This window comes from Lissotriton helveticus, chromosome 3_1 (assembly GCF_964261635.1).
Source record: "Lissotriton helveticus chromosome 3_1, aLisHel1.1, whole genome shotgun sequence".
Taxonomy (NCBI): domain Eukaryota; kingdom Metazoa; phylum Chordata; class Amphibia; order Caudata; family Salamandridae; genus Lissotriton; species Lissotriton helveticus.
This window is the reverse complement of record NC_136061.1, coordinates 1,658,781,915-1,658,808,537: the sequence shown is the minus strand read 5'-3', so window position 1 is coordinate 1,658,808,537 and position 26,623 is coordinate 1,658,781,915.

Below are 26,623 nucleotides of genomic sequence, written 5' to 3'. Positions count from 1 at the left end.
AAGCTGTTGCGCAGTTGGATAAGTACTTTACTAAAACTAAGAACTTGGTAGTTCATAGGTACAAGTTCTTTACAAGAATGCAAAAATCTGATGAAAACATTGACAGTTTTATTACAGCTCTAAAAGTTCTGGCTTCAAAATGTGAATTTGAAAATTTCACATCTCAATTTATAAGAGATCAACTTGTTGCACGGTGTTATTGCAAGAAAACTCCACAGAGGCTTCTTACCTGTAAAGATCCTACATTAGATAAGGCCGTTGATATTGCGAAAAGCATCGAAACTTCTATGGATGATGTCAAACAACTTGAAACTGCATTATCTAATTCAACTGCTTCTGGCGCTGTTTCTTCAAAGCAACCAGTTTTAAATACTAAGCTTCCTACTCCCTTGAATGATAACACCACTCGAGGTTATGTCAGAAGACCGTATATGTTTAGAGGTGGTGGAAGAAACTATGTGCATAATAGACAACAATTTAACTCAAGAATGTTTTGCTATAGGTGTGGTTCTTCTTAACATGTTTCCTCCTTCAAGAACTGTCCAGCCGTTAATCAGCAATGTGGTCAATGTGGCAAAATGGGCCATTTTGCAAAGATATGTATGAGTGGTAGAAGGAATAATGTGAGATGTGTTATCAACGAAAGTGATGAACTTAATGATAATGTACAAGATGTTACTAATCAGGATTATGTTGTTGTAGTCAAACAAAACACTGACAAAGAGGAAACATTGCATATTCCTGATCCTGAAGTTGATGTTTGTATCGATACGAGTCATATTCAACTTCTTGTTGACACTGGGGCACGCATCACTATTGTTTCTCAAGAAAACCTTTGCAAGCTTTGGAAAGACAAATGTTTATTACCACCAGATGTTCTTACTGTGGCTTTTGAAGGCAGCAAAATTGAACTGTTAGGTTATTTTTGGGCTAACATTACTGTTTTAGGAGCAACTATCAAAGGAAAAGTATATGTAGCAAAAAAAGGTATACATGTTCTTGGTCTTTTGCATCAAGCTGAATTTCGTTTAACCATCAAACCTGGTCAAGCTAATCCTGTCATGATTGACCAAGACAAAAACCAAAAGAATATCAACTTAGTGTCCTCTCCCCATATGTCCACTGTTTGGGAACATAAATTTAGTAAGATTTTTGAGGATCGCCTGGGTAAAATCACTAATTTTCAACATTTCATTAAGGTTAAAGAAAATGTCTGTCCTGTGAAACACAAATTACGCAATGTTCCTTTAAGTATCAGGAATGATATTTCGAAACATTTACAAACGTTGTGTGATCAAGGGATTATTGAAAAAGTGGAGTCCACCCTCTGGCTTAGTCCACGTTTTAGCCAAGAAAAGATCTGGGGATTTGAGAATGTGTGTGGATTTGAGGAGCCTAAACGAAGCTATCTGGGTTGATGGGTTTCCTCTTCCTCGCATTGAAGAACTCATTGCTAGAGTTGGGTCATCTTCGTGTTTTACTAAACTAGATCTTAAAGCAGCCTATCATCAGGTTGAATTGCATCCTCAGTCTAGACATCTGACTGCTTTTGTCACACCTGATGGTGTTTTTCAGTTCTGCAGGCTTCCTTTTGGGCTAGCTTCGGCAGCTGCCGTATTTCAGAGACTCATGACTGAAATGTTTATTGACAATCCCAATGTAGTAGTCTTTCAGGACAATATTCTTATTTTTACTAAGACTGAAAGTGATCATGATTTTGTTATCGACCAAGTTTTTAACACTCTAGAAAATAGAGGAGTTACTTTACAGAACAGTAAATGTATTTTTAAAGTAAAAGAGATTGAATATCTTGGTCACATTATTTCTAAAGAAGGCATCAAACTTAGGCCAGGTTTAATCAGAAGTATTGTAGAGGCGCCTGCTCCACAGAACAAAGAACAACTCATGTCCTTTCTTGGTCTCTGTGAGTTTTATGCGAAATTCATGAAGGATTTTGCCAAAACCACAGAATGTTTCAGGGAATTACTAAAAAAAGGAAGTGTATATATATGGTCTGAGAAATGTGAGAAAGGTTTTCAATCTATTAAAGACCACATTGTCAAAGCTCCTGCTTTGCAAGCTTTTGTAGAGGGCAAACAGACAATTGTCACAGTCGATGCTTGTGAATATGGATTGGGTGCTGTTTTATCACAGTATTCTGAAGGTAGAGAACACACAGTAGGTTTCGCTTCCAGGACGCTTCGTCCTGTTGAGTGAAAATATTCAGTCATCGAGAAGGAGCTTCTAGCCTGTGTCTGGAGCATTGAAAAATTTAAGTCAGAACTGATCATCGACCTCTAGTTGATATTCTATCTGGAAAAAATGCTAACCACACTACAGCTCGTTTAGCTAGATTATCTACAAAGGTCTTAGAATATACATTTAGTGTAGAATACATTCCTGGTGGAAAAAATACTAGGGCCGACTGTTTATCTAGACAACCGATTCAAGATGCAGAAGAGCAAGAATGGGAGAATGAAGTTGAGGAATGTTTTGTGGCTCACATAAGTCAAGATAGTTTATCTTTTGCAGAAGATAGTTGGGCAATAGAAGTTAATAAAGATTCCATATTGAAAGAAGTTGTTTCTCTAATTAAAAAAGGATGGCCAAAAGAGAAGTGTCTTTCTCCTGAACTACAAATGTTTTGGAAGGTAAATGATGAGCTTTCAGTGGAGGGTGGAAAAGTTGTCAGGGGTAATAAAATTGTACCTCCCTCATCTTATCGTGAAAAAATTATGTTAGCTCTTCTCATTCTGGTCATCTTGGTTCCACTATTACCAAGAGAAAGGTTAGAACAGACTTTTGGTGGCCTAGAATGGATTCCCAGATAGATGATCTTGTGAAACAATGTTCACGATGTAATACCAGTGATAAGGTACTGACACTTGAAGGTGTAACTAATTCTCCTGTTCCCCCACCGGAAAGAGCCTGGCAGGAGTTGGGTATGGATTTTTTGGGGCCATTCCATGTTCTCCCTTCTAATTCAAAGTATTTTCTGGTTCTCATGGATCATTTGTCTAGATGGGTGGAAGTCGAACCTATTAACATTCCCAATTCGAAAAGTGTAATTAATTGTTTGAACTCAACTTTCCTCAGGGAAGGTTATCCTGAAGAGATTCTCACTGACAATGGTGTGCAGTTTGTTTCTGAAGAAATGAACTCTTTTCTACGGTCTTGTGGAATTAAGCACACTAGAACACCGCTTTATCATCCACAGAGCAATGGCAAAACAGAAAGGTTCAATAGAGTTGTGGTGGATTGTGTACAAGCAGCTTTTAAGTCAAGATCCTGTGTTTTTCAAGCTGTGAAAGATTTATTATGGTCGGTATCGCACTTCACCTCATGTTAGCACTAAGTTTAGTCCATTTGAACTTATGAGGGGAAGAAAAGCTCCTTCTCAAGTTTACCCTTTCTGGATGGTGAAATCTTTCCATCAAAACTGTGACATGAAGTGCATGTGGGATTCTGCCAATATATAAAGTCTACTGAAATGTGTTAAAAAAATTGTGAGTCTGCTACTAGGAGAATACCCCACAAACTTTGTATTGGTGATTGGGTGAAAATTAAGAATCCTGTTTCTATGAGAAAAGGTTTGTCAACATTTTTAGAATCACAACAGATTGTTGATATTCGTAAAAATGCAGTCAAATTATCTAATGGAAATTGGTGGAGCACTTCTCGTGTTGCTAGAGATCCGTGTTTTTCTTCTGAAGTGAAAGGTAACAATAAGGTTTCTGAAGGTAGTAGTAACACAAGAATGAGCACAAGAACTCATAATAGACCACGATATTTAAGAGCTTTTGTTTAGTCAAATGAATATAAGCATTGTAAGTTTGCTTGAAGTTTATACAATGTTGGATTCTTTTTTCTGTTTTATTATTTTCTCTTTTTTGTTGTTGTTTTTTTTTGTTATTAAGGGGGGAGGTGTGGTGATGTGTTGTGTTGAATAGCCTGTGACATCAGTCAGTGATGTCATATAGAGTGTTAGTGATATGAAGTTCTGAGGAATTCAGTTATGTATAGTTATGCCTGAGCTGTGCCTTGTCGGGGTGGCTCTCTGTTTCCAAGAATAAACTTCTTTGAAGTTACATCTACACAGCGTTTGACTTCCGTCCTTTCAGGCTGGTAAGTCCCACATGTATCCCATCACACTGCCATGCCCTGTTTGGCACAACTAGAAAGCTACACTTCCTAAACTTAAATGCACTTACGTACAAGACACTCTTCCCAACACATGTCCCACATATTTACTATTTCCTTGCTCTGATTCACCTCAAAGGTAGCTAGAAATATTTCCATGGGGGTATGTGTACAGGTAGCCAGCACTACAACTCCCACCAGGCACCCTTGTCCCACAGCTAAACAGGATGGAACACTACCCCAACCAAGAGCCATGTGTAACCCAATCCCTTCCTCTGGACAACTTCACCGGGAGGTAGCCTTCTTAACAGGGAGGCGGGGGTGTACAGGCAGCGAGCATTACACCTCGCATCAGGCACTCTTGTCTCGTCCATGAGCAGGATGGAACACTCCCCCACCCAGATCCATGTGGCAGCCATTTCAATGCTTTCCCCAACCTTACAGGTAGGTAGCCATCTCAACAGGGAGGGGGGTTTGTAGATAGGCAGCCAGCACTACAGCTCCCACCAGGCACCTTTGTCCCATAGCTGAGCAGGATGGAACCCTCCCCCACCCAGAACCATGTGTCAAACATATCATTGGTCTCCTCAACCTTACAGGTAGATAGCCATCTCTACAGGAGGGGGCTTGTTGATAGGCAACCAACACTACAACTCCCAACAGGCACCCTTGTCCCACAGCTGAGCAGGATGGAACTCTCCCCCCACCCAGAACCATGTGGCAGCCATTTCACTCCACTGTGCTACCTAACAGGTAGGTAGACAGTGCATGCAGCCTGTCATCAGTCTCAAAATGCATGGAGCCATATTACCCTCACATCCCTCAGACAACTCTGTATAGATCCAAATGTTGCATCCAGTGTGCAGACAGCTAAGCGCATGTAACTCTCACAGAAACTACACTTTGACTCACCAAGTCACATGTGAAATAAATTCAGGGCCCAGTCATGCACAGCACAAAATGCAGTGTGTAAGTGCCATGGTTTCAAAGCATGAAGGCAACATATGCACGGTCAATCTGTCAAACAAACAAAACCACATGATTTGAAAGAACATATAAATATTTAAATTGTTAAGTTTTGGCATAGCTGAAACAGATTCTCTGAAAAGTCAACTAAATCCACACAAAAAACAAAGTTTATATGCACTAAGTTGGTAGATGATTTCATGTCCTTGCAAACACACTAGCTGTATATGTCACATTGTTGTTATTTACATGTCACACTACTGACAAGTGATGTATGTACCTCAACATCATGCCATGATGCTGATAATCTTTTACCAATACCAAGTGATTGCAATGTAAAATGTTTGGCGTATCAAATGTAACATACAAAAGTGTGACACCTAGGTTGTGGAGTGCACTTAACTGACAATCTATCCTCTGTTCAACAGGAGATCCCGAAGCAATAGCTGGTGAAAACACCACCAACCAGTAGAGCCAGTCTCCCCCCAGAACGTAAATTCTCTGATGCTGATTCGCTGTTTCTCGGATGAGGAGCAACAACCTGGCCCCTCAGGACTGCAAGAGTGCACTTTGTCTCAGGGCCTCATTGTCCCCACCACCACCACCACAATCAACACACCAGCGACAACAACTACGCTGACCACTGCTAAAATGACCTATGCTGCAGCCACCTTCACCATCACCACTGCTGACTGCAACACTGTCCCTGGCTCAGTGGTTACCAACACCACACAAGCCAAGGATGCCAGAGATAGTGTGCGGGTACGCTGCCAGCCAATGCCACAGGTCCGTGTCAGCAGGGCAGGTGGGAGGGCAACTGAGTGACAATCACATACGGTTACTGAGACAGAAGCCCGGACCACCATTGCACGAGTCCTTGGTGCATATCAAGAGAACCAGTGACAGACGGGCCAGGTTGTAGAAGAACTGCATGAGCTCCGCCTGCTGGAGAGGTCCTTGGACACATGAATGGGACAACTTGTGGATCTCATGGGCCAGCTTTTGGGTGTTCTAAGGGACATACATGCTGCTCAAATGACAGCTAAAACCCCCTCCAGTGGTCAGCCTGCTGAAACACACACCACCACAGCTGCGGCCACAGAGATGGATGAGTTGCAAGACAATTACTTTTCAGACACCTCTGAGCCTGCAGCAGAGGCCCCCTCTGCCAAACCAAGAGGGGCCATCCGAGAAACACCACGGGAAGATCACGTGCCAAAGCACCAACCACAGCCAGGTCACTGATTCAGGCACAATACCACATGTGTTGCCCTGAACATTGACTTTGTTAATTATCCTATCCCACATTGCCATGTTGATGGCAGAAGTTTGTTGGACTGTGTAATTTCATTAATGTGGGGACTAAGCTATTTGTCTCCTTTACCATCACTGACTACTCATACACTCACGATGCATAACTGATCTTACATCACTTTTGCTTTTAACAGAAATCTAATTGAAAATAAACACTATTTACTCACCTATGCCTTTATGTCAGTTCCATGTTTATCACAGTATTTACAATGCCAACTCTGAGTCCAATGTACCACAAGCTCTGATTGTGACGAGACATTGATGGGGTGAAGAAACCTAGAAAGACACAGTAGGATGACATTTAGTTGTCAGGTGATGCAATTACAGCAACAACACACCATTAGTCAACATCGTACAAGATTCATCACGCATAACAATGACCAACACCATCAACATAGACACTAGGTAAGTGGAAAACAATACATTGTGCCACACACATCAGCCATTAGCAGTGTGCCAACTACAGCCAGCATCCAAACACCTCATCTATGCTTCGCCACTAACAGAAAAGCCAACAGACAATGTCATTGTTGTTCAATGTTACTTCCACACAAGGGAAGTAGTTGTCAATGAGCTGCTGACGCAGGTCAACACCTTCATCTTCTCCACGATTATCATCACTGGGCATGTGTGGATTTGCCATGGGGGGCATCTGCTGCTCACCATCGTCCAGGAGCAGGGGGATCTCTTTGCGCAAGGCCAGGTTGTGGAGCACGCAGCACGCAACTATGATCTGACACACCTTTTGGGGAGAGTAGAATAGTGCACCTCTGCTCTTGTCCAGACACCGGAGGCTAGACTTCAGAAGCCCAAAAGTATGCTCCACCATACGAGGTGTCCTCCGATGTGCATCATTGTAGGAGACTTAACCCGGGGTCCTTGGATTCCTCAGTGGGCTCAGCAACCAAGGACGGTTGCAATACGCAGAGTCACCTAGGTGTGAGATACACAGAGGCATTTTGTAATATAAACAGTAGTTGAGAACAGCAAGTCACACATACAGCACATTACTTGACTCTGCGTACTCATCAACAAACCACGCACGATACAGATGCAGATTTGCCATAATTGTGGCATGATGCTGTTACGCAGTATATAGAAGTCATGTAGAGAACCAGGGAATTTGGCACAGACTTGGGAGATAATCATATCCGCTTGGCATACCACTTGCACATTAATGGAAAGGAAATGCTTCCTGTTATGGTAGATGTGCTCACGTGGCTGTGGTGGAACTAAGCCAACATGTGTGCAATCAATGGCTCCAATCACATTAGGTATGTGTCCTAGATCATAAAAATCACCCTTCACATCTGCCAATCATGTCTCCTTGGAAAGTTGATGCAGCAGTCCTTGTAGATAACAATGCGGACAGCACATCACGTAGCACCATGCTGAACATAGCCTGAGACATCCCACCGGCAATGTCCACCGTGAACTGAAACAAACCAGTTGCAAAGAAATGCAGGGGCGCCATCAACTTAGCTGTTGTTGTCAAAGCAGTCGGATAGGTTCTGAGAGGCCTCATATGGGACTCCAACTGCCCACATAGGTCTTGAAGGGCATGTTGAGCCAAACGGAATTTCCTTCTGATGTCCTCATCCTCCACGTTCGCCAGCAATGGGAATGGACGATGCACATTTTGTCGTCTCCTACATAATAGAGAGAGACTCCTACATTAATATGTCAATTTAATTCCCCTATGAGATGTGTCAGACATTTTACATCTTGACTGACACAGCGCAAACAATGACTAGACTGCAATAACAGCTTAATGCACAAGTCACATGCAGAGACACCTTGATCTCATGTAGTCGTACATGTGGTCAGTATGTACATACTGACTACTTACAAAACAGAATCTGACTATTTGAATGCACTCCTACATCTTGTGTCACCAACCCTGGGAGTAGGGGACACAGCACATGTTGGATATAGCAACACTGCTGACTTGTACGTAGCTGCTGTACCTAACACACCTTTTTGCTTAAGTCTCATAGAGCACAACCGTTCTACATAATGAGCATGGTGTGTGAGCTGATCAACTATCAAAATGGATACAGCAATGTACACAGTGAAATAGGCACAATATGTGGTCAGTCCATCATTCCTGTGGGTTGATTAGCCATCTCACATTGACATGGTCACAAATATGAGACTCCATCACACACTAAATCTATGTACATGCCATAAATATCATATGTCATTACAAAGAATGGGGTCACCCTCAATGGTCTTGGACCTGGGTACTGTATGATACAAAAGACAATGGTCCTTGACCTTATTCAAAGAACAAGATTAGATCAGTTTAACCTTTGGTATATTCAATCGTTTCTGAGCATGCTAAAGAACAATTTATCTGCTCATGTTACTTAATAAATTAATCAAAACAAAAACAGAGAAAAGTACAACAAAACAAACTCTATTTCACCATGCATTTTATTTTCATCTCAAAATGGTGAAGCAATTAAATTACCGAACACTCTACATTGGATATTAGCATATTAGGGTTGCTCTAAGGGGAACGTGCATAAAAAGAGGTGCTCAAGTGTGTAGTAGTGAAAAAAGAAACTCATAAAAGTGACATTAGGAACAATTGGTATGATTAAAAGGGGGGCGGACTGGTTGTGAATCACCGTCCTTTTGGCCTGGCCGTAATATTAATAGGCAGCTTCTAATTACAATTACTCATTGAATTATATTCTCATGTGGCACGTTAGGTATAGATTAGGGGTCCAGGACCTCTAAAATGGTGTTGACGTTTCGACATGGAAGGTTGGGACCTTGGCCATGTGGGTCTTCTTCAGGGCAGGGTGGCAACCCTTGGTAGGGTGGTGGGCCTTGGAGGTACCCTAAGGAATGAATGGGGAGAGTGAGGATGTTGCACTTAATTAAGAGTGGGTGTATAAAATTAACATCCATAGTATTGTCAAAAATAAGCTTACCCCCTCCTAGATGCGTGGGGTGTGGATTAAATCCAATTGTCATGGAAAAAGGGTCCACATGTTCTTGTGGCCTTCATGAAAGAATTCTGGTCGCGTTAGATTAGATTAATAATCTGCAAGGGAATAGGCAAGGTTGAGAATCCCAAGCGACCAGGGTATCTGTGAATGTTACTCAAGACCAAGGTGTCCTATTTACCTTCATCACTTGAAAAATGGCCAGAGAGCGCTGTGGTAAGAGGATAGTCAACCTAGTTGTGACGTCCTCATTCAAATGCCGGAAATGTATTCCAATTGCTGAAAGGTAAGGGGAGGATTGAGTAAGCCAATTGTCCATATTAACATTGGCAAACCAGAACAAATACATCCTTGGGCCTCTAAAAATTGAAATTTACCTTCAAGTGCTTGAACTCCGCATACCGGTACCGCCAGATGTAGCTGGATACTGCATGCGCGAGTTCCACGAGGACATTTTAAGACCAAGGCATGCGTCAACATCAGCCGACGTAACCGCTTCGGCGGGGCATGTTGGGGAAGAAAGACTAACTAACTGAATGGGGTGTATAGCCTTATTGCATGCAATTATGTAACGGACATACTGTGGTTTAGCAATTGTACAGTTACACTGCTGATTTGAAACACTGGAACTCTGAACACACATTCCCTGTGCCATGTAATGTCATTGTTCATATGCACATTTGTGGAATGTCTAATGTAGACTGGCCAGAGGGTAGTGAATAATGTGTGTACTGCTTTCATATTCACCCTATGGAAATGTGGATATCCTGCAAAGTACGAGGCCTGGATCTATCACTATTTGTGCGAAATCACCTCTGATACATCTTCCAAATGTACGATGGACATGTCATTCTTATTTTGATTCCATAATGTATACAGTCTTGCACGTCTATGCACTGTTCCACCATTATGTTTCAACATGCATGTGATTTCTGTGATACTCCATGTGCTTTTGGCGCTCGTAGCCGCGAATTTTGCTGGGTTGCTGGACGTTGTTCAAGGAGGACTCCAAGGACCAGGAGCCCTTCAATCCGCCTCACCAGTGCCTGCCTGCCCCGCCTCCAAGCGCCACATAACGGCTCGTGGCCCCCCGCTTCGCGGGAGAAGCTTGTAGCCATGAATCTTGCTGGGTTGCGGGACGTTGTTCAAGGAGGACTCCAAGGACCAAGAGCCCTTTAATCCGCCTCACCTGTGCCTGCCTGCCCCGCCTCCAAGCGCCACATAACGGCTCGCGGCCCCCGCTTCGCAAGAGCAGCTCGTAGCCAAGAATCTTGCTGGGTTGCTGGACGTTGTTCAAGGAGGACTCCAAGGACCAGGAGCCCTTAAATCCGCCTCACCTGTGCCTGCCAGCCCCGTCTCCAAGCGCCACATAACGGCTCACGGCCCCTGCTTTGCGTGAGCCGCTCGTAGCCGTGAATCTTGCTAGGTTGCTGTACGTTGTTCAAGGAGGACTCCAAGGACCAGGAGCTTTTCAATCTGCCTCACCTGTGCCTGCCTACCCCACCTCCAAGCGCCACATAACGGCTCCTGTCCCCCGCTACGCGGGATGCGCGCTGGGCGAAGCCCGGGCCAAGGGCGGGCCTGTTTGTGCCCGTTGGAGAGCGGTGGAGGCCGCGCCGGGCCCCCCTCTAACATCTGCAGACTAAAGGTTAGTCATCAGCCACTTCATTGTTGCAACTAATAATAGTCTCCAAACATTAAATTTGAATTGGTCATAATTCCTGGCCGTGAAGGGAAGGGAAGGAAAGTAGCCACTAGCGGGTATGTGGTTGGGACCTTGGACCAGTTTAATACAAGGGCAACCTCGGTGTTAGCCCATGAAATTGCCATATCTGAGCGCTGTGTGTCCCAGGAGCTAGAATTTGCAACACATTCATCTTTGGGGGGTTTGACTTTTGCACGGACTCCGGAGAGAGCTAATTGCAGGGCCATTGCTCCCGGAGTCTTACCTCCAAGTAATAATCCTTTGCCACAGGAGGAGGCGCATGGTCTGTCTGATGAGGAACCCGACCAGGAAAGTAGGACTGTTTGTAAGAACGCACCGGCTCCTACGACTGGAAAAAAGGTAATTGCCGGTACACCAATATGGGTGAGTGAGAAAGGTTTGTTCAATCAACCGGTCCAGAATCCAGGGGAAATCCCAAAGAGGAAACGGGAAGGAGGTCAAATGAGGGGAAAAAAGTCCAAAGTCCCTAAATTGAACAATCAGGGCGGTTTATCGGATGCTAATGCCCAAAGCCCAGGTTTAGGACAAGGGATATACCCCCGCCGTTCTTTCTCCAATGGATAACATTAATGGTATACCACCACAATTGGATGATGGTCTCCTGCTAAAGATTGGAGGTCTCATTTCTTGTCCTTACAACCTCTTCTTGTCGGACTTACATCTATAGAGGAAAGGCTGGCGAAATTTGAAAATTCAATATCATCCAACCTCAATGGTATACAGAAGTCTATTCAAGCCGATGACCGGGCTAAGAAGATATTAACGGATGGATGTACGGTCTTGGGTGGCAGAAATGGGACTATTGATGTCAACACCCAAGACCCAAAAGCACCAATGGAAGGAATATCCTGCTGGAACATTGTAACAGGCCGCACTGTTGCTAATGGCAGGACACCTATGGTACACCGTGACTCCACCAGGGGCAACAGAGATTATTGCCAATTGGTGGAAGAGGGTTCAGCGACAACGACACAGCGGGACATAAAGGGACCGGACAAGCATACGAATACTTTAGTGCATATTGACTTGCCCCCGGAATCAGTCCCATTTGTGGTAGTTCTGGCAGGGGTCCCTGGTCTAGCCGAGGGCAGCTCAGAATCATTTATTGAGTTAAAAAATAAAACAGTCCACTGGCTGAATATTAATAGACCATTATCCCTAAATGTCCATACCCAAATTTTGTTTGTCCGTAGAGTAAGTTGGGTAGGGTGGAGGAAGAAAGATATCCCAGGAAATGGTGTAATAGTCAATTTTGGGGATAGACGGACAGTCACACATATCTGCGAGGGACCATGCCAAATTTTGAGTACACCCATTCGGGCACTTGATCTTGGTTCCTTCTACCCTGTCACGCCGAATGGGGAGTCGCCTGGGTACCACCAAGGGACATGGGAGAGACGCCCTATACATAGAAATCACCCCACTAATAGTACTGGGCTGGCTGGCATGGGTCCTGTATATAATATTCCAGTAAGAAACAGATATAGTGTCCTGGATATGGTTGACTGACTAGTTCCAAACTCTTTAATCCATCCCATTGCTACTAATCATTCCCGCAGCTCTCCACCAAGCCTGGGGGTAGATCTTACAGGACAGTTGTTGGAGCGTAGGGGGAATACAGGGTGTGTTGACATTGTAAGGGAAAGTCTACCTGGTCCTGGGGATGATGTGGGCAACACGGTGGTTGGTACCGCATCCATCAGTGTAATAGCTGAGGATGCGGAGCCACATTCCCAAACCCCCATGATCACTATTGATAGCTCAGGATTGGTAGTAAACCTGGGCCGTCAAGAAGCTGAATCGAATGTCAAGGATGAGATGGAAAAAAGCGTAAATGGCCTTGGGGTTATCTCATGGAATATAGCAGGGTTGCAGGGTAAACTAGAGCAGGCTGATTGGGGCAATTTTGTGGATGCCCATGAGATTTTTTTATTTCAGGAAAGATGGGCTCTAAATAATCTGCACAAAGTTGGCTTTATATCGTTTAGTGAACCAGCAGTGAAAGGTGTGAGAGGTAGACCATCAGGGGGCCTGTGTATATGGGTGGGCATATGAAAAAAGTGAGCCCAATATCTGGGTTCGGAGACCTGTCTTGTATTAAGGCTAGACACAAAATAATATTTAGGTGTGGCCAAAAAAGAAAGAAAAAATGTCTTTCTTGAGTCCCCTCACTCACCGGAGTTTCCTCACGGTGACATGCTTCATCATTGGGGCCATCCCAGTTCTCTACGAAAAGGGGCGTGCTACGACTTGCGAATTACGTAGGAGCACTTAGTTGTGAAGGACTATGTGTGGTGTAAAAAAAAGTGTAGTGAGGTGGAGTGGGTGAGTAAGTGAATTAAAAATACCGTGTTAGTGGGCCTCAATAATTTATTCTGCTCCTAGGTTGGTATATTAAAAATGGGGTTTATACTGTAGACCGACCAACTATGGAGGTAGGTTCAGTATATGGTCAACATGTTTCACGCTACCCCTAGCGTTTTTTCAGGACCATACAGGGACCAGCCCTGTATATGCCACTCCTAGAAACCTAAATCAAGGTTAAGGATGATTAATGCAAATAAGGTATTTACAATGGTGACCGCTGCTCAATATATAAACATGCGTGGTTCAAAAGTTCATACGCGGTAACTTACTCACGTATGTATTGCTCATTGAAGAACATTTCTGGGTGCTAAATAGCACTTCATGGTCTCTGAGAGGGGTGGTGTCGCTTCGGTGGAAGCAATGTTCCTACTCAGCAACGCCGTACGGTATTACCTAGCTGCTTCCACCTCGGACCACATGCTCATGCAATATATGCAATGCTTGAATCTTAGCCCCACACATGGATGTACCAATCTGTACTTTAGCCGAGGTATCATCAGAAATTAAGAAGGTACTACCAAACAAGGCCCCCAGGTTAGATAGAATCCCAGGGGACCTGTACAGAAGTGAACAGGCAGTGTGGACCCCATACCTTCAACTACTTTTTAATGCACTCCTCAATGGACTGTCTCCTCCCCCCCATATGGTCCGGGCGGAGATCATTCCAATTTATAAAAAAGGATCTCCAACTGATCCCTTAAACTATAGACCTATTAGTCTCATTGATGTGTCACAAAAAGTATATGCTAGAGTTTTACTGGCTAGACTCCATGAATGGATGGAGGACCATGACATCTTAACTCCCCTTCAAGCTGGGTTTAGGAGGAAAACTTCGACCATAGATCAGTTGTTTAGGCTACAACTGATCTATTGGAAGCATATAGTCCTTGAGGGTGGAAGTTTGTATCTCACATTTGTGGATCTAAAGTCTGCCTTCGATAAGGTGGATCGCGATCAGCTGTGGGCTATCTTGCTAGACATGGGTGCCCCACCGTATTTATGCCATCAGTTCAGGTCCCTCCATGAGGGAACTTTTGCTAGGGTCACTTTTGGCAAGAATGGCAAATTAACATCACCTTTCCCCGTTGAAAAGGGGGTGAAACAGGGTTGTGTGCTTGCACCTACTCTTTTCTCCCTCTTTCTCAACAGGTTGATTGATGACCTTCTTGCTGTCAAATATATTGACCCACCTAAACTGGCGAACCACAAATTTCCTGCAGTAATGTTTGTGGATGACACCCTGCTCCTCCCAAAATCACCTATGGGGATGCAGCGTGTCTTAGAGGAATTTAGCCAATTTTGCAAGAGCAGGAACTTGGTGGTTAATATCACAAAGACAAAATACATGGTTTTTAACGTGAATTCCACCAATTGCCCACACCCCATAATGGATGGCTGCCCTTTAGATAGGGTCTCCATCTTTGACTATTTAGGCCTTACTTTAAGTGACAAAATTAAGTGGGAATCACAAATTAATAAGGCAAATCTAAAATTAACCCAGGCCATTGGGGGTATACTCAAATGGCATAAAACATCGGCCCTAAAAGATATAACTCCGCCACTAGAAATGTTTAAAATACAAGCTAGGGGAGCTACTTTGTATGGGGCTGAGCTGTGGGGGCATTCACCAGTGAATATCTCACAGTAACGGAAAATGGTTTTATGAGACAGATTTTAAGCCTCCCAAAAAATACTCCCCTTGTACCACTCAGAATGGCTTTGGGTTTCTGTCCCATAGCAGATTTAATATCAGCACGCCCACTGATGTACTGGCGACGTCTCTGGTGCACCCCAGAACTGGCCCATTATAGGGACGAATTAAGAGTGGTACTGTCTACGTTGGGGGTGGGTAGGATTTTCTGACTGGCTTTTATTAGGGACACATTTAGAGCAATGGGTTTGGAAGATTTATGGACTGAACCAGAAATCTCATGTGTGGAAATTTCAAAAAAGTCCTTAGCATGCACTGTGAAGGAATATAAGTTGTCTTGCATTGTACAGACTGTTGATCCCTCTAGTTTAACTTACGGGTTCCTTGATTTTAAGTGCCATTATAAGTTTGAGCAAGTGTTAGACACTATGCAACCTGTTTTAGTAAATAAATTGTATCTCCAATTTAGATATGGGACTCTACCGCTCAATGCCCGAACAAATAAGTGGGGAGGCACCCAGGGTAGTTCTTGCCCAGGGTGTCTAGAGGAGGAAGAAACCGTGATACACGTGGTCTTCTTCTGTCCAACATACAGGAGTCCCCGATCAAAGTGGGTAATCCAACTGTGCAGGAACTTGGGTATTAGAAACTATACAGAAATCTATAGGATTCTAAAAACAGACACTAACCCGGTTTTTGCTGGTGTGATTTCAACATTTTTATTTGCAATATGGATAAAACGTAGGTATCTTCTTGATAGTTCAAATGAGAGTTTAGGATGCTTGTAGCCTGTTTATCCTTGCGCAAGTATTACGTGAGACTTACTATAGATACCTATTCACTTGCCACACCAATAGGGTTGAAACAAATTTTATGACTTTTATTCGAGGATAACTGCTAGCCACTTTTAACTTGAAATTTGTATCTGTTTTAAAGGTGTTATATTAATTTATATTTTTAAGACATCTTTCCCACATTGATGTATAGTTACAGTCCTAATCCCCAAAAAGTGAGCCCATACTTTCTGCGTGCTATGTATTTCTGAATTTTTGAATGGACCACTCCTCTGATTTTCCTACTAGCTTGTCAAAAAAAAGTACTTTCTCTGTTTTTATGTACTTAATAGCCGAAATAAAGTTTAATAAATGATAAGCCCTCAGGCCTGCCCAGTTAATGCACAATGTTTCAAGGCCCATTCACTAAAATGACTTTGATAAGCATATGTGTTGGCCACCATCCTATTTTTGAAGGAGATAGCATAGGCCTGAGGAGTTAACAAGACAGGACTACACCGTGAGACAAGAGTGTGTGAATGTAAGATCAGTTAGTTAATTGTGACCTCCATGACATGTGTAGATATGGTAAAGGACATAAAGCGGTGTGTAGTGTACGACACAGTGAGTCTGACCACTACCCATCATTCACAGTGTATCATATGTCATGCTCACTTGCATAGTGCATCAAAGATGGGACACATCATATTCAAATTGGTTTCTGTGCTGGCACTCTGCATGCGTATGAGATGGGCATGTAGTGTGTCCATCATCATATATGTTTACATTGCAATGATATGGCTTGATCAAAGTGTACTATGTGACATAGTGTATGGGCTCTGCTGTCCATTGATGTATCTATGTTATGTGTTTACATGCTCCTGTACTGTCAGACAGTGGTACACAACACAGTGTTACAAATATTCCTCTTCTTGCCTCCCATGCAAACAGCTCAAGGTCCATTAATGTAAGGCCATATGGAGGGCCATTGCCCATAAGGTGCACTCCCTGGGTGTCTCAAACTGACGCCATACACACTGCCACAAGAGGTGGAATGACATCTGTCGGCTCAGCAAAAACGTTGTAGAAATGATGCTATGTCTGGTCCCTCGAAGTGGCAGGTTAGCGCGCAGGAGCATGACACCACTAATGTCCTGCATACTTTCAGTAACCCAGTCAGAGCTGGATGGACGTTTAAGGGCCCACCAGCACAAGTTGGGGGTGAGTATTGTTCTAAGTGTGACTTTGCACATGAGTGACTGCCAGACTCCCAGCCCAGAGCAAGTGCGTAGCTCTATGATGTCTCTCGTGGGATGCAATGGCTCCTAAGTGCAGAGGCTCCGCATGTGTCCAACATTTAGTTGTTAATTTGGTAAATCCATGAACGTTGTCATAGCAGGTCAGCTTGACATGTTTTCATCTCACATTTTGTGAATATTGTCTACATTGATACCTTCCTACACATGAAAAATCAATGCACAAATGTGGACTGAGGGAGCAGTAAGTTGGTAGAGGTCACACCTGTCCCAAGCGTTGTGCTTTTCACAATGATTGAGATGGCAGCATCATTGCAAATAAGATTAGCCAAATATCAGCAGCATGGCATCACAAGATGTGATTTCCTACCACAGTGACAGCAAGTGCACATAGGTCACATTTCTTCAAAGTAATGGCAGTTCAGCGGAGTTGTTTGCATCAAATTCTTTATTCATAGCTTCTTTTTCAGCAAGATAAAAAGACCGTAGCGAACACAATTCAATTCAAAAGTACTTTATTCGTTTTTTTTTGTACAAAACCATAAAAGTTCATATAACATTTAAAAATAGAATTCCAGGCTATCAGATAAAAATATACAAGGCAAAATACAGTTTAAGAGTTCCGGCTATTCGTAACGTGGGATGTTAAACTGTTGCACAGTCAAAGGGGAACAAAAAGGCACAAGGTTTTACTTTTAGCAATCTTACATATCCAAATGTTTCCTATACTTCATAGTGCATTTTAATAAACCAGCCACATGAGGTATACTTTCTGGGTTCAGTAATTGAAGGTAAAATAACGCAGGGCGAGCTTGTACAAAGTTCATTCTTTTTAAAATAGGTTTAAGATAAAAAGCCCTGGGGAATTCATAGTATTTACAAAAGAACATAAAGTGGAGCAGATCCAGGGGTGCTAACACCGTCCCCTTGTGGCACCCTCTAGGGACTGCCAATAAAAGGTGGAACAGATTAAACCTGAACCTGATTAAAAGAAAACGCTCATATGCAGGTAATGGCACGAGTAAATATTGCTCCTCGGCGAATGAAGTTATGAACATTGAATGGAGGCGTACCTTGGGCTTCAGCCAATCCCTTTCCTCTCTGTCCGATTTCTTACGAGTTATGAACGACTGTTTTATGAGTGTAAGATCTTTTCTCATTATTCCTGCCGGATTTAAAAATAAATCTGGTCGTCCCTCTTTGCCAAAGCTATCTCTAAGATATCTCAACCAAGGTATTCTAGACATGTGTTCTAGGCTCAGGGTTTCTTTTAGCAAGCTGTGTGTTAGCCCAAGGTGTTAGTTGAGCCAACATTGCAACCAGAACATGAGGGGACGCAATGACAAAGTATCACTGATGAAAGGCAGGTCAGTTTCTTCGTGCACTGGTGTATTCAGGGTTCCCTGTGGGACACACAAGAGTTGTTTTAAAAATTTGTTTTCAACGACTTGTAAACACTCATGATTGCTGTATCCCCAGAGTTCGCTCCAATAGGTAGCTATCGCGAGACTCTTGGAGCGGTAGACCTTTAGCATGGCTGCCACCGGTCTGTTGCCCATTCTAGCTGCAAAATCAAAAAGGGCAGCATTGGCCCTAGCTACTTCTCCCCCTTTCTGTTCATAAGTTTAGCCCAGTTCAACTGTTGGTCTAAAAGTACCCCCAGGTAGGAAAAGGAGGTGCATGTAGGCACCCTGATTCCATTTACCCTGAATGGGTGCTGTTTTCTGGCTGCCTTCCCCACCTGCAGCACATAGGATTTAGTGTTGTTTATATGTAAATCTCGTGTTAACATGAATCCATAGAAGGCGTCCAATAATGTTTGTAGTCCTTTAGGGGTGCGGGCTAGGAGGACACCGTCGTCAGCGTACAGTAGGTTTGGCAGGCCCCGATGTCCCACATACGGGTAGTCCGCCCCCGTCTTAAGCAAATGATCTTCTAAGTCGTTAATATATAGGTTAAAAAGAAAGGGGGCCAGGATGCACCCTTGCCTGACCCCCCATCTGGTGCTAAAACTGCGTGTGACCTTAAGGTCCTTGGTATATCTGACGTTAGCCTTTGTCTCACTATGTAGGTCCATTAGGAAATTCACCAGATGTTGCTCTACCCCATGGCCTTCATGGATTGCCACAACTTTCCCCGGTTGACACAGTCAAAAGCAGAGGAAAGGTCCATGAAGGCCATGTAGATAGTTCCTGGTCGTGCGATGGAATATTTACCCAGGATTAGGTAGAGGTTGAGGCATTGGGCCATGGTAGAATGGCCTGCGCGGAACCCATACTGTATATCGGAGATGATCTGATTCTCCTCTGCCCAAATGGACAACCTCTTCAGGATAACGCCCCCTAGGACTTTTACAATGGAGTCTATCAGGGAGATAGGCCTGTAATTTAGTGGGCAATTCCGGTCTCCCTTTTTAAATACCAGGACTATTGTTGAAAGACCCCATGAAGCTCGACAAGCTTTTTCTGCTGCAGCGTTTCCCACAGCTGTGAGAATTGGGGCCCAAAAAGTTGGGTCTGATTTATAAAGGTCAGGAGGGATGCCGTCTGGGCCCGGGGCCTTTTTGTTGGAAAGATTACTTATTCCTTCCATTAATTCACCTACTGAGAATACCATCGTGTCCTGCCCTAACCTCTCGTGTGAGGGTGCTGGTTGTACATTTTTATCCTCAAAGATGGTAACAAAGTGGTTCACCCATTCGTCATCCGTAATGTTTGACCCCACTTCAGTAGCCCCTGTCGGTACTAGAGCTGATTGATTAATTGTGCACCAGAATCTAGAGCTGTTAGATAGGGTCAAGGGATTTAAGAGTTCCTCCCATAACGCATTCTTCAGCTCATTCTTCCTTTTTGTCAGCGCCTTTTTATAAATTAGTCGGAGTGAGCTGATCAAGACTTTATCTCGGGGAAGTATTTTGAGGGCCTCTTTCAGGTCTCTTGCTGCTTTGGAACAGTTGTTGCAGAACCACTTGGGTCCACCAGAGCTGGTTTTACCCCCCGTACCTCCAACATCTTTCCTACATTCCGGGCAATATTCTCAAAGGCTGTAAGGACTCCTTCGCTCTCTGGGTTGGAGCTAAGACAAGTTAAAAATTCCTTTTCACAATTCTTTTTTAATTTTTCATAGAATTCGGTCGGTATCACCTTATTCCATTTAATGCGTCACCCGCCATTAATGGGTTGCAGCACGTTATCCCTTGTTGTATTATCCTTTTTAGTTTTTTTCATGAGGTTCCCTCCTAACAAGACACAGACTGGGTTGTGATCACTATGAGCACTGGGAACTATTTGAAAACCTAATAAGAGTGTCATAAGGTTTCTATCGTCTAGGATAAAATCAATGAAGGTTCCATTTCGTCCTCCTTTGAAGGTGGGTTCTTTTTGTGTTGTCATTGGTGGGGCGATGTTCATAGAGAACAGAAGGTCTTGCTCGTCTACTAGGTGGTTCAACACATTACCCCGGGGTGTGTGTTCAAAGTGAAGTCCCGATGACAGGGGACAGCCCATGTCCGCTAAGGTGTGTAGCATGGGGTCACCACACAGGTGGACATTAAAGTCCCCAGCAAGCATCAAGTTCCTTCTTGCAGGTCCCCGACATTGGATGATAAAGTTGTGCAATTCTGTGATCCTGCAGCCCTCACCCTGATTGTTTGCGTTGTAAAAATTAATTACACACATACTGTTCTCTTCTTTCCCCAACATGATTGCCTGGAAATTGTTATTGCCTGAGGGAAGAACCCTAACACAACATCTTAGTGTCAGAGAAAAAAAGATGACTAAGCCTCCCGTAGCCCGCCCACTTCTGGCGCTTGTTGCCGGAACACAGAAAGATTTGTAACCCTCAAGTGCAATGTTACTATTGGTTGCCCATGTCTCCTGAAGACAGATGATAGAGTAATGCTTTACAGTCTGCACCCATGATGGATCTAAGGCCTTATTTGCGAACCCCGCTATAGTCCAAGAGATGATGTTGTGTTCTGAATTGCCATCTATGGCCACCCCAGTGCTCGCACTAAATGTGCCAAGCCGTGTTATTCCAGTGTTGTGATCCCCACAGTCTCCGACCGTTATTGATAAACCCGTTAAGCCAGCATTATCCGTTGTGGCAGCAGTGGTTGGTGCCGTACTACCCCTGAATAGTACTGGGCAGTCGAGCTGAAGACCAAAACCGTGGGAGGATGTGGGGTTAGCAACGGGACCATTCAGTCAGTCACAGTCATTTAGACCTGAAAGAGTGTTGAATCTATTTGTGACCTCCATATGTGAGATGGTTTCCAATCCCCCCCTCGTTTGTCCCCTGAACAACTTAACGGGTATTGTATTCCACCCATCCACTCCTTTTCTGTGTGTGTAAAAGTGCATCCTGTTCCTGTTATTGATATCACAATCATTCACTGGCCTACAAAAGAACCCCAGGGGTAGAATTTCTATGCCTTGTCCCCTCGATGCGGTACATGTCTCTGCTTCCTTCAGAATCTTTTCTACAGGTATCGTGCTGTTAAAATGTACTACTATGCAGTCACCTTCTCTGCATTTCCTGGTACACCCCCGCCAAGCTACTCGACGTGCCATAATTATATTATGCCCTATGTTTTGTCCACTATCTGTGTTATTTGCTAGCCATTGGGTAACTTTGTTTTGCATCTGAGAGAAGTCCTCCCTCCCCCCCAAGGGCAATGGTGGAACATTCCCCAATACTATTATTAGTGGGGTACTCTGAGGGGGCAGGTGCAGGATGGAACGGTTCCCCGGGCCTTGGGCCATGCTGCTAGACTGTATAGGCCCGTTGGTCTGTCTGGCCGATTTAGGTCCCTCTTCCGGAGGAGATTTGGAGGCCCCAAAACGCTACAGCAGCCTCCTGGCTTTTTGGTTCTACCCTTTCTGTCCGCTCGACTTTTATCCCTCGTATCTAGGTTTCCACTGAGTGGTGCTGTGGAGGGTTGGCTTGTAATAAGTGTGATTGAGTTGTTAATACCATTCCCTGTGCTGGAGTGTAGTTCGTATCCTAACGACCTCTTGCTACCTACTAACTCTTGAAGCAAGTGATTGTTATCTGTGGTAGTTTGCTGTAGCTTTTCTAGATTTGCACTAACCACTCTAAGTCTCTCTATGAGGGGGAGTGTAAGCGACCTTACTAGCTGTTCTACTTGACCAATCAGGTTGTCTTCTCCCTGAGCGGTCAGTGATGGTCTTTTAGGAAAAGAGTGATGCCTGATGTTAGGCGGAACTGGGGCGCTATTGTGCTGGGCAGGAGCTTGAGTTTGACTATGGATTACAGATGGGTTAATCTTTTTAGCCGCAAGCTTGGGAATTTTCTCCCGTTTAACTCTTGGGCCCCCCCCCCCCCCACACCACTTTCTTTTCCCTGGATGTTTACTACGAGTGGGAGTTATCTTTACTGTAGGGCAAACTTTGATCTTCGTAGTAAGTGTGTTACCCTGTTTTTTGTCATCGTTACAGGTTATGCTATCCTGTGTACTGTTCCCCAGTGTGATAATACTTTGCTCTTCCAAAACTGTACTATTTTCTGGTAACCCTAGATCTATGAGGCGTTGGCTGACTCGCCTCTCGGGGGTTACGCTACTCATAATACTGCCCAAAGATGATCCTTTGGTGTTAAGGAACTCAGATGATAGCCTTTCCTCAGTAATTGCTATTTCTCGTTCCAGGATAGCTACTGCCCTGGTGAAGAAACCATCTAGTGTGCCAGTAGTGCTTCCCCTGCTAGGTTTAGACAATAGTGAGCCACCATTTTCTTTACGACGAGGCATGGTTTACCCTAAGGGGGTTTATAGGCTTAGTTGAGTCAATAATAACAATGTCCAACAATCTGTGGGTAGATAGTCCGTTTGTTACAATACCGGATAACAATCACCTGATCTATGCAAGGTCCTTGGGTTTAGGGGGGTGGCCCGGCCCAGCCTCCTCTGGCCCCTGACGGCCACAGACGGCCCGCCCTCTGCCCGGGCTCAGCCCGGCGCTGCCCGCGCGCCTCCTGCGAGGCGGGAGATGGGACGTCTTTTTCTAGCGCCTCCGGGCGCGTTTGGGGGCGTGACCAAGATGAGGGCTCCTGGGTGATGTAGTGTTCTGAGCTAGGTTCTCCCCGCTCTGCGGCTGTGCCTGGTGGCCTGCGGCGGGGGGGATCGGCAACTGGGCAGAGTGGCGGCAAACAGGATTCCCAGCCAGGGAAAGTGGCAAAACAAGAGACCCAGGGCGTCAGGCGTCTGCAAGGTAAGCTCCGTCTCCGTTTTAAACAACCCGCTCGTCAGCAGTTGGGACGCCTTTTTCTAGCGCCTCCGGGCGCGTTTGGGGGCGTCACCAAGACGAGGGCTCCTGGGTGATGTAGTGTTCTGACCTAGGTTCTCCCCGCTCTGTGGGTGCGCCTAGTGGCCTGCGGCACCTGCGGCAAGGGGGAACGGCAACTGCGCAGAGTGGCGGCAAACAGGATTCCCAGCAAGGGAAAGCGGCAAAACAAGAGACCCAGGGCGTCAGGCGTCTACAAGGTAAGCTCCGTCTCCGTTTTAAACAACCCGCTCGTCAGCAGATGGGATGCCTTTTTCTAGCGCCTCCGGGCGTGTTTGGGGGCGTGACCAAGATGAGGGCTCCTGGGTGATGTAGTGTTCTGAGCTAGGTTCTCCCCGCTCTGCGGCTGCGCCTGGTGGCCTGCGGCGGGGGGGAATGGCAACTGGGCAGAGTGGCGGCAAACAGTATTCCCAGCAAGGGAAAGCGGCAAAACAAGAGACCCAGGGCGTCAGGCATCTGCAAGGTAAGCTCCGTATCCGTTTTAAACAACCCGCTAGTCAGCAGATGGGACGCCTTTTTCTAGCGCCTCTGGGCGCGTTTGGGGCATGACCAAGAAGGGCTCCTGAGTGATGTAGTGTTCTGAGCTAGGTTCTGCCCGCTCTGCGGCTGGGAACACGTTTCGTCCTCTCGGACTTCTTCAGGGCAAAAAACACATTTTCTGATAATCAAGACTGACGCCACGCTACCGTGCCGGCCAACCAAGTTCTAAAACTGTTCAGGGAATAAAACAGAGGACGGTTGAAACTGACTGACCCTCTACTGTGAAAATTCAGCAATCAAATTTATAATAAAGATCATACACTGCACTTGAAATTTCAGATACAATCAGATCTTGAAAGGAGATACTACACTTATGAATGAACTCAGTACAGACTGCAAGAAAATGTGTTCTTCACCCTGAAGAAGTCCGAGAGGACGAGACGCGTTGGCTATGGTCTTTTTATCTTGCTGAAAAAGAAGCTATGAATAAAGAATTTGATGAAAACAACTCTGCTGAACTGCCATTACTTTGAAGAAATGTGATTAACAAATGTGTATATAAAACTAATCATCTCTTCTGAACATCAACCAAAATTAGAGTGCCGGACCACTGTGTGTTGTTTATGTTAAATTGAGACAGTCCATGTTTAGGAGATTTAGGGTTTTTTGGATCTCCAGTCCATAGCGTCTTGCCTATTTAGACAAAAGGTATTCTAAGGATAGGTGCAATTTTGACTTGCCCCAAACCCTGTTCTATTTGTGCCATAGAAGGCACTATCATGCCTTGGATAAATGAAGGCCTGTCAGGCACTTGGAAGGATGTTGGTATGTAACATGTCACAACACATGAAGGCCTTGCATTACATTCCCTTTCTCATGCTTTGCTCATTGTCTATGTTACTACATTGTTACATGGGGCTTATTTGCATTTCATTACCCAAAAATATGTGTCCTTGTGACATTTGCTGCAGTGTGAGGGTCAGACACATAATCTGGCAGTGAACAGCAGTGATCATCATGTTTGTGTGCATTTAGAGATGTGTGCTGTGCACATAAAATACATTGTTACATCTACACAGCTGCCACCAATGTACAACTGTAGTTGTGCTTCAGTGCCCAACATAGTGGATTTAAGGAGGTAATATCACTTGCAAATGCATATATTTTACTTTGTACCTGTGGTGTTCAGTGAAATATACTTCAAATGTAATTGAGACAACATGTTTGGATGTGCAGCTTTCTTACCTACAGGCCTGTAGGTGTGCCTACAGACAATTGTATGTGATGTTTAAAGGTAGGTACATGCACAGCTATTTGGATGCGTCAACGCAACATGGAGCATGACAATCAAGTAAGCGTGTTTGCATGCATCAGCGGATGAGTGCATACATTTGGCATGGATCACTGACAGAATATTGAGGAGAAAAATATCGACCTGCAAAAATATCGTGGAGAAAATATAGAATGCCAGAATATCGACTTCTTATCTACAAACAGGTAAGTACAAAAATATTGAGTCAAAATATCGATTGTAAAAAATATAGAGTCAAAATATCGAATTTTTAAAATGTCTTAAAAGTAATTTAAAATTAATATAATAATAAATATAATTAATTTAAACATACTTAACATACTTAAATAAACTTAAAATTAATAAATAATTATTGTACCTTAAAAAAAGAAAATATTAATTAAAATACATATATATATATATATATATATATATATATATTACCTACTGGCGGTTGCCAGTAGGTAGTTATAGTTAGGATTGTTTTCCATAGGGAAATCGCAACATTCTATTGGGAATAACTTTGGCGCCGGTTGAGAATTCTGCCTGAAATTTTCCTCAAATTTGCCTCGCGGCGCTCCGCTCCTTCCCTGAAAGTTTGGGGGGGATTCGTCAAGTGGGGGCCGAGATAAAAGGGGGGTCCCAAAACATGTTTTCCCAATGTTAATTTCCATAGGGCGGTTGGACTCACTTTTAGCTCGAACGGCTGAATGGATTTTCACCAAACTTGGCAAAATTGTAGGGACTGGTAGCCCGATGTGCCTTTGCTATGTCTCAAGATATGTGCTCCAGTGGATTTTGAGTAATTTAGGTTAAAAAAATATATATATCTGTAAGCACGCCCCGGAACGCGTACCGGGGAGCGCACCCGGCGCGTACCGCGAGTTCGCGCGCGGAAAGCTGATTGGCTCTCGGGTGTTTGTCAACATTCCAAACAGTCCGGAGCGTCCGCCATCTTGTATCTCGGTAGGATCGAGACACAAGAGGTGGCTAAAACAAAGGGGGAAATGACCATAAGGGGGCAGGGTAGACCCCTCCTGACCCCCTAGGTTTGATGTGGGGGCCATAAAAGGACCTTGTCCATAAATAGCAATGGGTCAGTGTGGGTGGAACTATCTAACAACTGTGTGGTCTAAGGGTACAATCACGAAATCCACTAAGAATAATTCGTGGTGAAAAAATAATTTTTCCCATCAGATACCCATCCTGTACCGCCCTACATCATTTGGGAACCTTCACCCGAAGGAAGTGGTAGTCAACCACTGTAGATTAGGTAGATTGTAGCCTAATCTATTAGAAGGAAACTAGGAAGTAGTGGCTGATTGAGTGGTATCAGAGGGTATTCTGACTAGCAGTGCAAAACAATAATAATAATAGTGCTAGGTGCAATGTAAATATGT